The sequence below is a fragment of the Melanerpes formicivorus genome, unplaced genomic scaffold, assembly GCF_026170545.1.
Source record: "Melanerpes formicivorus ecotype bairdi unplaced genomic scaffold, bMelFor1.0.p_v2 SCAF_5, whole genome shotgun sequence".
NCBI classification, from domain to species: Eukaryota; Metazoa; Chordata; class Aves; order Piciformes; family Picidae; genus Melanerpes; species Melanerpes formicivorus.
The window spans coordinates 19,831,861-19,849,818 of NW_027142357.1; the positions used below are offsets into that span (position 1 = coordinate 19,831,861).

General features: G+C 37.7%; 1 long non-coding RNA gene across 2 annotated transcripts in view; it reads left to right on the plus strand.

Annotated features, from left to right (window-relative positions):
• Positions 1 to 17,958, plus strand: part of LOC137441294 (uncharacterized) — a 74,616-nt gene that overhangs the window by 9,552 nt on the left and 47,106 nt on the right. For both annotated transcript variants that reach the window (XR_010987373.1, XR_010987372.1), the window contains exon 2: positions 13,615 to 13,692. This is a non-coding gene — a long non-coding RNA (uncharacterized lncRNA). The remainder of the gene's footprint in view (positions 1 to 13,614; positions 13,693 to 17,958) is intronic.

The window sequence follows — 17,958 nt, forward strand, 5'->3', positions numbered from 1 at the left end:
GATTCCTTGTTTGTAAAATTAAGAACTATAAAATATTATCCATATCATAAAATAAACGCTCTAAAGAGCTTTGTCGATGATTCCTATGTAACTGGGACATGTAATTTAATTAGACCTTACATGAAATAATGAGTTGTGATCTGCAGTGAATTAACAAACAAGTCTTCAGTTTTCTGCAAGTTCTTTCAGTTAAGAAGATAGACAACTATGAGTTCCACAAATTATTTCAGTGCAAGTACTAATTTCATAATTATATTCAATAATTCTGAGACTGTCCCATTTACCTAGAAGTTCTTTACTACTCTAAGGACAGAAATGTAATTAGTAATATAGGAGTATGCTACCAGAAGCATTCAAAGCTTGATATTTACTTGTGCACTGCAGCATGGTCTGTTAGAGGGAAAGAATATTATGTGACATATTTTCACATAACTACACATTTATATAGTAATTCATTGTGTAGCTTCATATTCTATGAATATGCAGGTATTCTATTCATCACAATACAGCAAAAAAAAGTTAATTCTTTCTGCAAGATTTGGTTCACAGGATTACAGATTTCATTTTTCTGAGAACCTGCTGGGGGCACCAACACACATTCATAAAATAATTCATAAAATTAGGCAAATGAAACAAGAAAGACAAATTTAATCATTTATTTATGTGGTAAAAATTACATAGTACGCTTCAGATTATATATAATTTTTAGTCTCCTTTTCAAAGCAAATAATTCACACCAAATGTCTGCAGAGTGAGCTCCACACAGCACAGGTAGCCCTAATGCATTCTGTCTGAAGAAAGAATGGGGAAACCAAGAGACAAGTGGAGAGAGAAATTGCCATGGCTGTGGGCTACATTCAGGCTGGTACAGACAGGTGGTATTTGTTGATTAAAAAACAGACTGTTGAGTTGTGTAACAGGAAACTCAGCAATAGCAGCCTTGTAATCAAATTGCAATTACGAGGTGTTACTTTATGTGTGCAGAAACAACAGAAGGACACCTGGATAGATTAAAAGTATGTTAATGACACAACAGTAGCATGACAGCAATAAATACTTAGCTGGAAGCATGGGTTTTTTTCATGTGTAAGTCATATTGGTTCTAGAGAGAAGTTACACAAATCTGAAAGCTGTAAGTAGAGACTGTGCAATGTACAACAAATCTTTACAGAGATGCTCTGACAGCTTCAGTGTTCTTTGATTTTTCTAACGGAAGAAAGACTCCACATCTTAGATTCTTTGCTAACCCCTGAAATTAGCATTCATGCCTGATGGTAGATTTTAAATTATCTTGATGTGCCCAGTTTTCTAATGCTTCCTTCACAGTGGAAAGATAGGAAAGAGAGATAGATGAAAGCTTAAAAAAATAACATATGACAGGTTGGCACAAAAAGAGGGTAAAAGGTGAGCATCAGCCTGGAAAAAAAAGAGATTGCTTGGTCAGTTCATTGACTCCAAGTTTGTACAGGATACAAGTATCTCAAGGACCATGGATAAGAATCTAATCTAGAAAAATCCATATAGATAAACTAAAAATGGGGAAGGACCACTGGGGCAGTAAGAAGAGACAAAGTCCTTTAGACACAAGGAGTTGGACTTCTAGAAGCAACCAAGAAATTCAGTGAGGAAGCACCACCTCATTGACCTAATGACTCATCGAATATCTGATATTTGGAAGCATTCCTGAAAAGGGTAATAGAAGTGAGAAAGTATTGCACAGCTGTTGGCAGCTTGTATTATCCTCCCACAGCCACAACTTGCTCCTGACAAAGCAGGAATGTATTCCACAGTAACATCTTTTGACATTTTGATTTTTGTGTTCCTGTTCAGTTTCTATTCAATCTAACCTGAACTATTATTCACTTTTACAGTTGTTTGGGCTTTTTTATATAACCTTCAAGTGAAAATTCCTACACTTCAATTTGTGCCTGTTGTCTCTTTTTCTGTCTCTGGACATCCCTGAGAAGATTCTGGCTTTGTCTTCCTTAATCCATCACCTATAAAGTATTTATGAATATTGATAAGACTCACCTGAGTATTCTCTTCCCCAGGATAACCAGTCCCAGCACTCTCAGTCTCTCCACATATGTCAGTTGCTCTAATCCTTTAATCATCTTCATTGCCCTTTCCTGAGGTCTCCTCTGCAAGCCCATGTTTTATACTGGGAAGCCCTGAGCTGGACACAGCATTCCAGATGTGGGCTCATTGGTGCTGGTTAGAGGGGAATAATTGCATCTGTTGACATGTGGGCCGTACTCTTTCTAATGCATCCCAGAAGACTTTCTGTGCAGTGTGGGTCTGTAAAATAAGTATGGAAAATAGATTTTCTTGTTATTCCAGGTCTGGATCTTGAAATGCACTATAGTTCACAAGTCAAGGCCTGCACAGCCAGAAAAATTCTTTTGAGTCTTTGATGACTGCTTCTAGAAAGCTTAACCTTCATTTTGTGATTGTTAGAATATTCCAGTCATGAGAGGTAGAAAAAGAAACAGGGCTTGAGAACACTTTCTGGGACCTCACTTGACTGGCTTCCCATGGCCAGTACTGCCAAAGCCACAGTTGGTCATGCTCATCACAAAATTTTTACATGTCTCAAAGCTGGACCATCTTTTCAGACATCTATAGTTTTGTCAAATTTTAAGATCTTAAACTGAATTTTTCCATAATTTGGGGTCTTTTCTGTCAGAGTGCCTCAGCCAATGCTGTTCAGTCACCTACACAGCATAGGACATATACATTATTCCGCTGGTGCGAACATTCTGGTGACCTTTTCTTCGAGCGAGTATATTGTGTTCATGGTCTCAAACAAGGACCTGAGATCTGAAAGGGTATCCTGGGTGAAAATCAACCCGGGGTTTTGTTTTTTTCCAGTAAGGGTACACACACAGAGGATGTCTCTCTTAGAGGCTGGAGCTCAAGTCTTTGGAGTCCATCCTACTGAGCCATCTGAAAAGAGGGAATAACAGTGATACTTCTGAATTTCCCAGCACTGTTGTGGAAGTTAATAATATGTGAAAATATCTTGAGTCTACAGTGATGAGTGCAGAGTAAAGCTCTTACTGATGTCATTAATCTCATAGTCACCAACAGGGTCTAAACAGACTGTATTAGACATAAGAAAGACATCAGCGCAACAGAGAAAAAAAGTTCATAAGGAAGCATAGTCCATTTGTTCAGTGCATTGGAGAAGCATCCTTATGAGCATCAAAAATAAGGAATTTGATCATAAGTAATATCAATGAACACATACCAATTAGTCATGGATTATTTTAATCTAGTTATTTCCTAGATTTTGAGTGCCTGATTTTGCAATTTTAATGTTGTTTAGATAGACATAATTTGTGATCACCGATACTGGTCGTCTGTCCTTACTCCATGTGAATATTTCCTACACTTAAGAGGCATAAAAATGAACCTACTGGGTAACTCAGAGGTCTGCGATGGAAGAGAATCTCTGGGGACAGTTCACTCTAGGATTTCCTGTGATCTTTTTACTTCACAGCAGGATGGGTATGGGCTAGATCTCAGTACAGCCCAGCAATGTTGCACTCAGGCAACCTTCTTGGCATGCTTCCAGCCCTCACTGGTTTGTCAGAACATCCAACAGCCTCGATGTTGTCATAATCCCCAGGGATGGTTATGTGTGAGAGCTCCAGCATGAGGGCTAAACAAAAAACACTAAGTCACGTGTTGTTTTTTTTTCAGAAGCACATATGCCCGTCCTTCTACTTTACCTCCCTAGCAGAGCTCTGAAAAGGACCTTCATTTGCTCTCATCATTAATTTAGGCAGTAGTTTGCTATTTGGCTACCTTTGCCAAAACAGTTTCTAAACAATGTAATTTAAAGGTCTGGGGAGTTTTGTTATGTTTATGCCTTTCACAGAACCTAATACATATTCTAGGGTGAAACCAGTTTGTATTAGAGAGATACAGGTACTACAAATTTCTTTCTGTTGCAGCATGATCCCAGAAATATTTGAAAGTGAAGTGCTGATTCACTGCTATTGTTGGGGTTTCTTTTCAGGCTTACTTACAAAGGAGATTTTAGGTTTTCAGCTGAGGGGGTTGAGTTTTGAGGAATGTACACAGTGTATGCACATATTGTCTCTGATTTACCCATCTCATTTCACTTTGGCACAGGGACTGATTTATCCCAGGATTTCTCCTCTCTGAAAGAGATGAGGTTACAGTATCCCCTGTTCAGAACATATTGCAGAGATCTACAAAAAAGTTGCATTTAATATTTGCTAGCAAAGAAACCAAGGAAATATGAAAATTGTACAACTTTCATTTTTTAAGGCATTTTTAGGTTTGCTCTCAATAAGCCAATAAATATTATGTCATTTTACTATAATCTTGTAAAACATTTAGGTATTTGAAACTAAGCCCTGTGAAAGAAGCCCATGTGGGTAACAGGCCACTGTCCAATTACAGCAATATATGCCTTGAAGTAAAAAAACTTAAACAGCTACTATAAAAGACTTCATTTTCATTGTACAGCAGAAGCATATTGGCTGTGCTTCAAATACTTCCTATCCATGCCAAAGGAATGCTATGAAGAGAAAATACATTTAATGTGCTTTTCCTTTGAGCTTACCCGATGTGAATATGGAAAGAGTCTTTACAGTTAGAAAAATGACACAAATTGTGATCACTTGACATTTTTTGTTTGCCCTACAGCTACCATTGTGAGCAGTATGGAAATGAAGTCCTGGCTCTTGATTTCTAGCCTGATCTTTTTAAAACCTTGAATATTGCTAAAACAGTATAGAGGAGGAAGGCAAAGAGGAACACCATGGTGCACTGCTGTGCTCACTTCCTACCAAAACATTATTAGGCATTAGCTTATTGGTATTGTTCCTTACAAAGACAATACTTGATGCCACTGTATGATCACCAATGATGAAGTGCACCTATACTGATGTTATGATAGAGCCTTAGTTTGGGGACATGCTTGAGTTTTAGTATAAATGCTTCAAGCACACAGGAGTTCCACACTTGCGCAGCCATGGGGTGGTAAAGCTCTTACATCTTCTCAACGGTGAATGCAGAAGACTTAATACAGAGATACATAGTGAGAAACATCCACCTCTACTGAATACATACTTTACTGGTGTAGTAGCCTCAGAAGTAAAAAGCACTCCAGCAGGCCACCAGCCTTCCTTCCCAGAGCTACTTCTGTTCACAAACCTGTTATGTGTTCCTAGCTGACACAGGTACCCAATCCCTTATTTTGACCACATAAGTTTATCCAGCTGTCAGCTGGATGGGGCACAGGAAGCAGAAAATCTCGAAAGCTTTTCTTTTACACAGATTCTCTAAGTGTGCAGTAGTAGCCTGACAGAGCACACCAAGCTATTGGCACTGCATCCATATAGTGCCACAAGGCCAAAAAGAGTCCTCAGCGACTCAGAAGATTTGCCACTAACCCAAGGGAGGTTGGAGTAGGAGGGAATATAAATGTTACGCATATGGAAGTTGCCCTGTAGATCCTATAGACCAAAGCATAGGACACAGAGATAACATTGTTCATCACTGTCTTGCATGGTGTTTTGGAGAAAACAGAACAGAATCTGTAACCCATCACCCTAATACTGTTGGGTAAAAGAAATATGAACATATTTACTTTGTAGGTGTAAAAATTGCCAGCATTTTGGTACTATGAACAAGCACTCCGAGAGGATTAAAGTGCTTGATATAAATTGTTCTGTTGCAGGGTTCTTTTGCACTTGGAACTGCTACAACATGAAATCAGATTAACTAATATCATAATGTCCTCTAATGGACTCTACATTTTCAATTATTTCAAAAGCACAGTTTATGAAAACTGCACTCATTTTCTGACAGAATAATATTTTATGCCATAGCAGGCACTTCAATTACAAGACAGTATACAAGAGAGATTTGAAAGTCATGTTTTTGTGCTTCACTTGTCTTTATTTGTAGTGTAAGAAGCTTATGAGATTTGTGTCTCTTCTGATAATACTTTTCTTCTGTTTTCTTTCAATTTTTATTGTGTCTTAGCTTAAAAATTTCAGATGTTGCCTTTTGTTCTGGCATTTTTGGTTTTCTAATTAATTTTAGTTTTAATTAAGCACACTTATATCTCAGGGTGCACAAAGTAGGATTTGTGTGAAATCTTAACAACAGCTTTGTAGATTTCTTATAAATTAAATAAAGAAGGAAGTGAATGTAAATTAGTTCAGAAGTGTATCCAAGTGACTTTATCAGCCAAGTGACCTTAGTGGTACTTTTTAGAAGGATCACTGTCACAAGCTCTATGAGGAGAGGCTGAGTGAGCTGGGATTGTTTAGCCTGGAGAAGAGGAGGCTCAGGGGAGACCTTATTGCTGTCTACGACTACCTTAAGGGTGGTTGTAGCCAGGAAGGGGTTGGTCTCTTCTCTCAAGCAACCAGCACCAGAACAAGAGGACACAGTCTCAAGCTGTGCCAGGGGAAGTTTAGGCTCGAGGTGAGGAGAAAGTTCTTCACTGAGAGAATCGTTCACCATTGGAATGGGCTGCCCAGGGAGGTGGTGGAGTCACCATCCCTGGAGGTGTTTAAGAGGGGATTGGACGGGGCACTTGGTGCCATGGTTTAGTCACAAGGTCTGTGGTGACAGGTTGGACTTGATGATCTTTGAGATCTCTTCCAACCTTGGTGATTCTGTGATTCTGTGATACTGTTCTCAGTGTTTTTTCTGTGTAATATTCCACTGCAAGAAACAGAACTGTTCTTACTGCCATGCAGTGAATACTTGCTACCTTCTCCAATACTACCACAAAAACCATTTGTAAAGTGAATCACATTCACCAGTGTGCCTAGTCCATGCTTTTATTCATCACTCTATGAATATAACTAAATCTAGTTTTCCAGACAGTAGACAGAAGAATAAGTACTCTTAAGTGAACTGTACAGTTATGTATCAAATCAGAAATTAAAAAGCCATCTGTCTGAGAAACGTGTTGACACTTTTATGTTGAGAATTCCAGAAATTCTATTCAAAACAAAGCATCTGAAAATAACTTCCTTCATTTATGAAACTGGGCTTCAATTTATGATAAAAATAGCAAATCTTCTTAGACTGGAGAAGTTAGAAAAGACTACATCAAGCTTTGTTTAAAGACATACACCTACCAGCTCACACGGTGCTGGACAGTATCTTGCTGGAGGTAAGGGAGTCTTTGGCTGCCACCAGAAATGTTCTGACTTCATAGTCATGAGAAAAAAGCTAACCTTCACTCCTGCCCCCAAAAGCAGGATTACAAAGCCTTTTAGTACAAGACCACACTTATAACATGGAAACAAGGGAAAATAATCTGGAAAAAATCTAGGAAATTATTGTCTGGTTTAAATATATGGGACAATGGAATTATATCTCTAGATTATTCTAAGACAAATACTGCTACTTTATTTATCACTCTAACTGTTGTCAAGGAGGATCTACAAATAATTTCTAAAAGCAAGCAGTTTTTATTGTCGTGTCTTTATAAAGGTGATAGTTTAAAAAGTAACATGAAGCCTTTGGCACTGTAATCCAGTTAATTAGGACAAAATCTGAAAGGTATAACAGAGTAAACTTGATTTTTGTCAGTGAATGTAAGCATTGTAGAAATTAGGCTATTTAATTTCATAAATAAATAATTTATCAGTAAAAAAACAGTGATCATCTCTAACAACATCCAAAAACATCCATCCTATAGAGATGGTATGCAATGATTAGGGCTTCCCTGGTTGTTAGTTTCAAATAAGCTAAGAAGATGTACAAGATTGACAGTTACCAGAATAACAAATGATGAAAAAATTGAACTGAATTCAATCTGCACATAGTGAATTGTTACTAGTATTTCTTATGCAGCATACTGATCTTTTTGTACTTTTGTTTTTTAAAGAACTATCAAAGTATTCAAGACAGTGAAAGGAGCATTATATTGAAATTTCAGGGGGGAAAAAAGTCAGATGTCGGGCATTCTTTAGTGTGGATATAAACACATGGCTTCAGCAGTGCAGACACTGACTTGGGGTGACTCCGTTTGTGTAAGGAGGAATCAGTGCTATTTTAGATTGATGTTTTTCATGTATCTGTTATATTGGTTCTCCACACCAAATACCAGCTGAAGGATCATACCAAATTTTGCTGTGAAAGACTGTTATCAGCCACTGATTACTATGCTGTGATCTATAGTATGTGTTCATTCTTCCTCCTTAGTTTTAAAAGTCTGTAAATTGTGATTGCTGAGCTTTCACTGCCTGATAAAGTCATGTGTAAAAAAAAAAGGAAAAAAAAGGAATTTATCATGACTTATAAGGTCACAATTTTACCATGTAAAACTATGTGGAAGATGAATCATACTCCAAGAAAGTTAAAGAATGTTGTTATAATTGTTTGTCTGAGCCACAAGTTCACCAACTGTATATATTTAAGCAGTTCTCACTGTTTCCATTTGCAGATAAAAATATGATCATACGATCCTGTCAAGATAAGCCACCACTAATTTTAAATACTATGATTAGTCCTTTATTTTTCAAAATAGGACCTCATGGAATTTCACTGTGTTGAATGCAACTCCCTGAGTTGTGAAATGCTCCCCAAAACTTCTAAAATTCCAAAGACATTTCAGTCTTCATGACATACATGTGTGGTATGTCATTCAATCCCTCATGATAATATAACATTTTTGCCTTGATGTTGTAAATGGATCCATTTGCTCCATATATATTTTTTGTTCCTGCAGCTGTCTGAATTCTGAAGTCACTTCAGCTAACAGTGCAACCAAGTCTTTTGTCTACTGGTTACTTTAAGACTCCTGCATCATTTAGACTTCAAATATGAGGGTTGTCTTAATCTCTTAATTCATCCCTCAAAAAAAGTTAGGAATGGATATTTTTCCTATTATCCTCATGAGGAGTTTGCAGCTTAAGATGTGCAACATATCAATCATCACTGTTCCATACTCTTCCTCCTAACATGTCCACCATAAAAAATCAAGGCATTCTTACCATTTGAAGCTCCAGAGCAGATGGAGTTTGGCCATTCTGAGTCAGGGTCACAAGGTTTCATATTTCCCTTCATTCAAGCCTTGTAACACTTGGTAAGCATTAGTCATATACCAGACTTCTGCATGTTGTCCTTATCAGTGTGGCTGGAAGGAAAAGTAACTTTTTTTGGTAAAATGGGAAGGCTGAGCAGAGATTTCAAATTGGCGTAAAGTCAGCACTAGTCTCCTGAGACCTTTAGTACAGCCTGACTTCTGCCAGCCAGACTAGCAAATTGTTCATATTTGCTCCTGAACTTTGTTCTGTATATGGCAGAGCAAACTACTAACAGCTGAAAAAAATGGGCCAACCAAGTGAAAACTTTTTGTATTTAGTTAAGTATGACTCTGCTGTGCAGTGTTGACTCTACTGTGCAGTGTTGACTCTGCAACTTGGCAATGCTATCCATTGCTTGCATTTGAGAAGGTATATGAAGCAGGCATTTAGCAGTATTTGAGTTTATAAGATTACATGTGAACACACATTTGTAGTTGTCAGGAGCAGAAGCTAAAATATTTTCAGTGAACTCCACTGCCAACTAAACAGAAACTGTAACTAAGCAACGCAGAAACATCAGTTATTCATGACTCGGAAACACAATTTACCCAACCTATGTCTCCTCCCTCACCCCACAACAAAAATATCTAGATTTATTTGATGGCTTTATTTCACTAATCTACATCATGTAGATTATATGTAATATATCTCCATGTCCAGAGAAGGGCAACGAATCTGGTGAAGGGTCTAAAGAGCAAGTCTTATGAGGAGTGACTGAAGGAACTGGGGTTGTTTAGTCTAGAGAACAGGAGGCTGAGACCTTATAGCTCTCTCCAAGTACTTGGAAGGAGGTTGTAGTGAGGTGGGAACTGATCTCTTTTTCCAAGTAACTAGAGAGAAGACAAGAGGAAATGGCTTCAAGTTGTGCCAGGGGAGGTTTAGATTAGATGTTAGGAAACGTTTCTTTACTGAAAAGGTGATCAGAAATTGTAAGAGGCTGCCCAGGGGGGTGGTGGAGTGACCATCCCTAGAGGTGTTCAAAAACCATGTTGACATGGCAGTTCAGGACATGGTTTATTGTGCATGGTGATGTTGGGTTGACAGTTGGACTTGATGATCATTGAGGTTTTTTCCAACTTTAATAATAGTATGGCAATTTTAAAGGCAATATGAAACTGAGTCATCCTTACCACAAAAAGTAAAGTAGAACAGTTTGATAACGCTGAATCCAGGCACAACATTTTCAAAAACTTAAAATATTTTCACATGATTATGTGGAGAACAAGATAAGGAATAGCTTAAATAAATGCTTTTCAAATATGATCTTTTCTTCATAAAGCTGAAAGTAGCTTTTTACTTCAAGATTTAGAGGAACACCTTCATAGGCTATTGGGGACACAGGCAGTGTTATTACCTCAGTAATACAGATTTACATTTGTGCCTAACACAGTGACCCATCACTTGAACCAAATCACAAAGACCCAATGATATTGTAGCAAGGGAAATGTGAACTTCTGACAGGACTTCTACTGTGACTTGAAGGGAGTGTGTTATGTAAGATGTTTGTCCGGCTGTTTCTGCATCTATATTAATCCTGTTTCTTCTCCCTTCTCTCTGGGTCTCAGTGGGCAAAGGAAGATAGCAGATTTATTCATCTCAATTTGAGATAGGAATTTAGCTAGATGATAAAGCATTTTCCACGATAGAGGAAGCAAATTATATATCTACTGTTTTTTAAACTGAGGTGTGCAGACGTTTATCAAGAAATCAAATATTTTCTACACCTCTCAAGTAAAAAGGGATTTAGATCAATAATACATGTTCAATAAGAATGTCACAATAATATCCAATGAGTCATTCCACATCAAATTATGTTTCTACATCTGCACCAGTATTTCAGCTTCTATCTCTAGACAAGTAAACAATGTACAGTGAAAAATACATTTTGAGCTACTCGTCACGAGTGGGTGTATGATAAGCTCACAGCTCCACTTCAAATGTACTTCTGAGTCCAGAAGTTAAAGCAGAAAAGAAGTTACTGACTTTGTGAGTTACTGCTTCAGAAGACATACAAAGTGCAAGTCAGAAATACTCGTAATGCCAGTATCACAGGAATTCTGCAGGGCTGCACCTGTTAGGTGTTTTCTGCAATGCCTCGTTAAATCTAAAAAGAGCAAAAGCTCATTAAAGCCATGAAAGAATTCTGTTTTGCTTTTCACTGATATCATATCAAATTAGCTTTTGTGTGGAAAAATACATGTATTCATGTATGAAAATATTCAATGTATTCACATGGGAAAATATGCAATATACTGCTACTGTTTAATTGTTGAGAGGCTCTAGCAGACATTTTTCATCTTTTTCAAATGGAAAAAGGTAATATTTAAAATTTATAAAGAAGTATGCCTGCATTTGGGAATATATTCCATCATTTTATTAAAATATGCTGAGCACTTTAAAAGCAGAGACAGTTTCTCTGCCCTCATCACCATACGTCATCATGTATGAAAAATACTGCATCTTTATTCCCAAATTGTCAAGTTACAGAATGATAATTCAAGAAATGTTCAAGTAATTCCATCATTTGCTGTTATAATTGCTTATTGGACAAGTTACAGAGTTTGAATTTTTATACCAATTTTTTATGACAAAATTTATCAAAAAATAATTCTTTTTAAAACATGAATTAAAAATATATCTGTCTTATCCAGCTAAAGAACTTGGTTTATGTTTTCATGTTTTGACACACAGATTAAAATTTACCATTTTTACTTTCAGGGGAAATTAATACATTTTTCACTGAAAAAAAAAAAAAATAAATCCCTTTTCAGCCAATGTTAGTAACTATTTTAAATAGTTCCTGAAGAGACTGGACAATGGAATGAGACACGTGAGCCATCTTGGGTACTGAGGGCAATCTCACAACATTAGTACTGACCGACATTTATTTGATTATCTGAGAACCCCAGTGCTATCCAGCTATCCTGTTCTCTTTTGGATAATGCGTGTTCCCCAGGCACAGTAATTAACCTTAGATAGGCCTTGTTATGTATTAATCACATTTGTAAGAGCTACACTCATCACTATGAGATTTCCCAGTTACAGAGGTTTTTTATATTTGAGAGAGGGCAAGTCTTTTCTATGCTCTTTTTATCCATGTCTTTATACCTCTGTAAGACAGGTACTTAATATGATGGTTTCTTAAGTGCTCAGATCTACTTTAATGAGCTGACATCCTCTTTGCTTCAACAAAATCAAACTAAACAGGCTGCATCTTGGCTGAGCTCAGAAAGAGTCCTGCCAACAAGACAAGCAGCTTGCAAAACTGTAAACAGTGCAAATGAGAAATAAAATAATTATAAGCCTAATCATAAGCCTACTGGAGCTGTCATCCTCCTTGGTTGTGGTTCAGCAGTTTTTTGGAGACTTCTTTTCAGACCAATAAATGTTCTCTTCTTCCTGCTCCAACCAAGACCCACATTTTGGTTAGAAATGTTCAGCCAGAATGTTCTTTGTTCCTGCAAACTTGTATTTGTGTCACTCAACAGGCTTGAGAAGAGTAGGTATTGCTCCTAGTAGGCTTGAAAGCAGAATAAATGTGGGAGATCTGTTGGATTGCTTGACACCACCTAGAACCAGAATACTAGGTATCCTGAGCCAATTTTGAAAGACAGCATGGGAGATGTAGTCTTTGTTGTCTAGCAGACCAATGAATAAAAAGTTTTAGAAGTTCCTACTTTTTCTGAAAATCTAACTTTTAGAGCCAAATGTCTTCTAAGTATTAAGCCCTAAACAGAGTTGTTGGGGTTGTTTTGTAGGGTTGTTTTGTTTGTTTGTTTTAACATTCTGGAGCTTTTACCATGTAGGAGCTGAAAACATATTTACTGTTTGTATATACCTGTCAGGTATAGACAGCAACATTTCACGTGCCATCATCTGAATTTGAGACCTGTTTGAACCACTTAATGCTATTTTTGGTCCACATGCTAAGGGCTTTCTGTTCAGGAAAGTTAGAGGTCTGGGGAGAAACACTGTTCAGGTCTCACCCCTGATCTGAATGAGGACATAGTTACAATACATACCTTGAGATCACATCCTGTATCTCAGTCATGGCAGCTGATTATTTCCATACAAATCTGAAAGAGTTCAAATTGCAATGGGCTAAAGAAGCTTCTCATAGGACTTATGCTGTATTCTTGAAGGATCTTTTAAAATAAACGGCAAATAAAGTATGATTTTATTTTTGTAGGAAATTACAAAATAAAAATGTCTTCATAGCCTACATCCATATTTAAATACATTTATACTGCCTCGCAAGTATGATAGATGGGAGTCCTCCCAGAGTTACAGCACCAGAACAAAGCCCACTACATTTTTAACAGCTCCCCAAAGGCTGTAGGGAACTTGCTTGGTGCCAGTCAAGCCATGAAGAATATACTTCTGTCCTGTGTCATGAGGTTCCTTTGGTCAGAATACTTCCCATGCCCCTAGCTTCATACCCTCACCCCTTATTACCCTATCAAATATTTTATTGTGGACTTCCAGTTTGAAACTGTCATTGTGCCCGTTTTCTCTCTTTCAGGATGTTGGGGCACATATGTTCCTGTGAGCATGGATGAATTGTTACACCCTCTAGGATTTTGTGAGCTTGTGATGTTGGGTAAGCATCCTGAAACTGCCCCTGCCCATCCATTTATCTTCCAGCAAAATGGTAAAATCCTGTGCCTTAGAATGTTTTGTTTATCAGAATAATATTCAGCCCTGACTGAACCTATAAAGGGTTGTGTGAAAGATGCTGTTAAATAATTTTAGGGATTTTCTCATGCTTTGCTATTCTTTGAAATACCTCCAGAGAAGGAGAATAGTGGTTGTGTGTCATGAAGCTTTGGAAACATTTTGCTTTTTATCTCAGTCCACTGACCAAAAGGAGATGAGGCACTTTATTATGAGTATCCTGCTTCCCATTGCTTTGTTTAAGTTTGCACATGCCTCTTCCTGAACAGACGAGAAGATTAATCATATAAACTTGCTGGTACACAGATGATACAAGGAAGAATTAAAACACTGTTCTAGTTGCTGTGGTTTACTTCCTAAAGAGCTCTAAAGAGCTACTTCATCTTTTGGGCCAAGATGAAAAGCGAAAAGCTTCAGGAGCTTAGTGTCAACACCATGCTTTCATAAGAATAACTCAAAAATTATGACAGGTACTCTGTAATAAGCACCTTTTCATGCTTACATTTGTTAAATATATGAACCAGACTCTGCTGAGAAAAGGCAGTCTGATGCACAGGTGATCATCACTGTTAGTAGTATAGTACATTCTGGAATTTAATTGATTTTAGGTTTGAAATTAACCTGATAAAATTAAAAGGTGAATCCTTTTTTATCCTATTACTCTGGTTACAGAACAGTGAAACAGTGAGAAGCAGGTTGTGGTCAATAGAATGATAACCAGAAACTTACTACATAGATGAGTATTTTGTGCATAAAATTGCTACATCTTATACTACTTTTAAAATCCATGCTGAGGCTTTTAATCAATATCATTCGGGCTCCAAAACAGCACCATTCTCTCCCACACTCTCTCAGAACTGCCTTGCTATACTGTCTTAAAGTGCTCTCCTCCTACAGCAGATCTGGTCAGCAATAACAGCAGCTGCAGGAACAGTTCGTTCAGCATGCCAGACTGAAATTCATGTTTCAGGAATGTCTCCTAGGGGGGTTGAGCAATTCAGTCAGATTTGTAGTTAAAAGCCTTTCACTATAACACAATTACCCTGCAGTGGAGAAAAGGAATGGTCGGCATTTGTTTGCTACAAATGTCCCTTGCAAAAACCACTATTACGAAATCCTTCCTCAGGTGAAAATACCACTGACAATGGGATTTACCTCTGCTAGAATTACAGGCTGCTGGATTGGGAACATGAGGGAAAACCCAGGCTGATCAACAACATTTTATATGGCATATATTTGCTCAAAAATAGTAGTTCTTTTTCTATCGGAAAAGTAGTAACTATGACTGTACAGCAGGACCCCAAGAGTGCCAGGAAGTTGGTTTAGGGGCTGTTTAGAAAAGCATATATTTAATTTTCTCTCATTCTGGCTAATTCTCATTATTATACAAAGCACAGAATGTCCTAGCAAAGAATCTATCATCTTTATAGTGTTAGGCAGATGGGACACTTTTACTGACCAAGTTAAAGATCTAACTGGCCCCTAGCCAGCCATCACACATTCTGCAGTTCTGGGTTAGTTTGATTAATGGCCTGAAACGAGAAGAAACCACCACCGTCTGGTCAAGCTGTCTCATCTTGCAATACAAGTATTCTCTGCCTCATGATTCCCACAATCAAGTCCTAGCCATCAAGCCCACCAGGGAATAAAAGCAAGGTTATCCAGACTTGGCCCTCTTTAGACCAACCTCTCTGCCTCCTGGTATGTGAAATGAAAGCTCACACAGAGGGAGTAGAGCAACAGATTGAAGCACGTATGCTAGTGAGAGTTGTGTGACACAGAGTAAAAAGAAGAGCGTGAGGGGTGACATGTATGTTTTGCGTCCAGACCACAGATGGAGCTAGCTAAGACACTTGTTTACCACTCAGCTGAGATAAAAACAGCTGGTGGCACACATAAAAAAATGGAGGGAATAAAATGTGAGAGGTAGTATGGGGATGGAGGAAATCTGTCTGGAGATTGACTCTCCAGACTTTCAGGTGTTCACTCAAAAGGATCAGGGTGCAGAAGGTGGTTTCTTATCTAAGGATAAAACTAACACTTTAAGATATTGTGCTTGTACTCATCAGCCAGCAGTACGACAGGAAAACAACCTAGGTTTATGCACAGGTTATCTGGTTGATTCTGACAGAGAGAAGAGAGCTTCACCAGTAATATCTGCACAGCCACTTTGGTTTCATAGAAATTTGTTTCTAATTTTTGGCCTGTCATTAAATCCTCTCTCACATACTTTGAGCAGTGTGAAATACAGAGATCTGTAACTCAGCTGAAGCCTTGTGTACTCCAAAGTGTCTGAAGAAGCAGTCTCGTGGCAGCATAATTTTCCTCCGTTTTGCACTTTCATTTGGAGTCCAGAACTGATATGCTTTCAGAGGTAAGGGACCTTTTCTGTCCCTTACAGAGAAGGTGGTCAGTGCACAGAAAAAGTCAATTCATAGACTTGTCAGACAAATCCATAACCTGGACATAGAAAGAAAAGGATCTGATACGATAACAAGGTTTCTGGTCTGGACAGAAGGAGAAGGCAGGACATCTAAAACAAAAGGAAAAGAACCTTTTCATAATTTTAAATCTGAGCTAGTGGTCCAGGTAATATTCACAAACATCATGCTTTTTTCTTCCAAACTGCCACAGAATAATAGCATAGGTTAAGTTTAATTAGGCTATTGAAACAAATGTCTTGTAGATAAATTGAAGGGAAGCTCCAAATCACTCAAAAGGTACACATCAGACTCCAAGGATTTGAAATGCGCTGGGAAGAGGTGATTTCAAGAAATATCCATCTACATTTATATGAGGGACAAAGAAGAGAACAAGTAAAGAAATTGTAAGAAAGCATGAAATGTAGTGTGAAATATCTCTAGGAGATGGGTTGTTAGAAAATCTGTACATTTTGTGCTGAAACCTGGTGGTGCTACAGGCAAAAGAATTTGTTTCTTGTTCAGATCATCCTCTAAGCACAAAATCAGATCTTTGGGTATTCTTCAATGCAGTTCTGTACAGAGATCCCTTGCTCTTATCATGAGCTTCTTTTCCTGCAGGAGGAGTCTGCAGGATCTCAAACTCTGGATAACCACTTAGGCCAAGAAGCAATCACAGTAATAAATACCTTTAGTATCCTTCAAAATGAGTCATGTTGTTTAAAAGGTAAGAGGGATTTACTCATAATGGACAGCCAGTGATGATTCAGCAGTTACATTTTCAACAGACTGTCAAACAAACATTGCTGAACTATAAGAATGAATCTGTACTGATCTCATGGAAATATACAAAGGGAGTTGTTTTTACATGGCTGGAAGTGAAGGCATTACTCAGAACCAGACATATAAAAGAGAGACTGATGAGCAGCCAAGTTTCCTAGCAGACAAGCCAAATAGATTTCTAATCCCTCTTGAAGTTGCCTTTGCATTCCTTCCTGGAAGAACATTTTCATGAGCATTTATCCATATTTCTTTTAAAGTAATGCACTACCATCATATAGCTCCATGTCAGTACTACTAAATGGCAAAAACACATGGCTACTCCATTCTGTGCTTCCAGAAATACTTGAAAATGCATCAGATGTTAAAAATGTTTGACATTGGAAAGTACCACATGATTAGTTCATTACAAATGAGTTCTGGTCTAGCAGAAATTTTGCATATAAGGATTTTTAGGAAATCCTTAAAGAGAAGTAACATCTTTCTTTGTAGCACGTAGTGAAGGTTAGCCTCTACATAGATATAAAATATAGGCAAATCCCTGCTATGCCAATCCATTTCAAACAAGTATGGTCTCTCTTTGTGGAGTCCAGTTGATTTTGAAAGGCCCACACAGATATTAATGACTATGTATCTAGGACATAACTTTAGAAGTCTCTGTGTGGCTACATGGAACTTTTTCCATCAACTTTAGAAAGACCTGAGTAGGACTTAAGTCCCAGTGGTGTGGTTCTCTTTGAGCCTGAACCAACCTTTGAGCCTGAACCAACCTTTGAGCCACCTCCACCCACTCTGTATTCAGATAATGATACATTTAAGTCTACTGAGAGTACTTACAAAACATAGCGATTCTGTATAACTACAACTTTATAACTTGAAAATCAGCAAGAGTTTATGATGTTTTTTAAACAACAAAATACTTTTTCATCTGAGACACAGGTCAAAGAAAACTTTGAAAGGAATATGATATAAAAACATTCATATAAACTGTT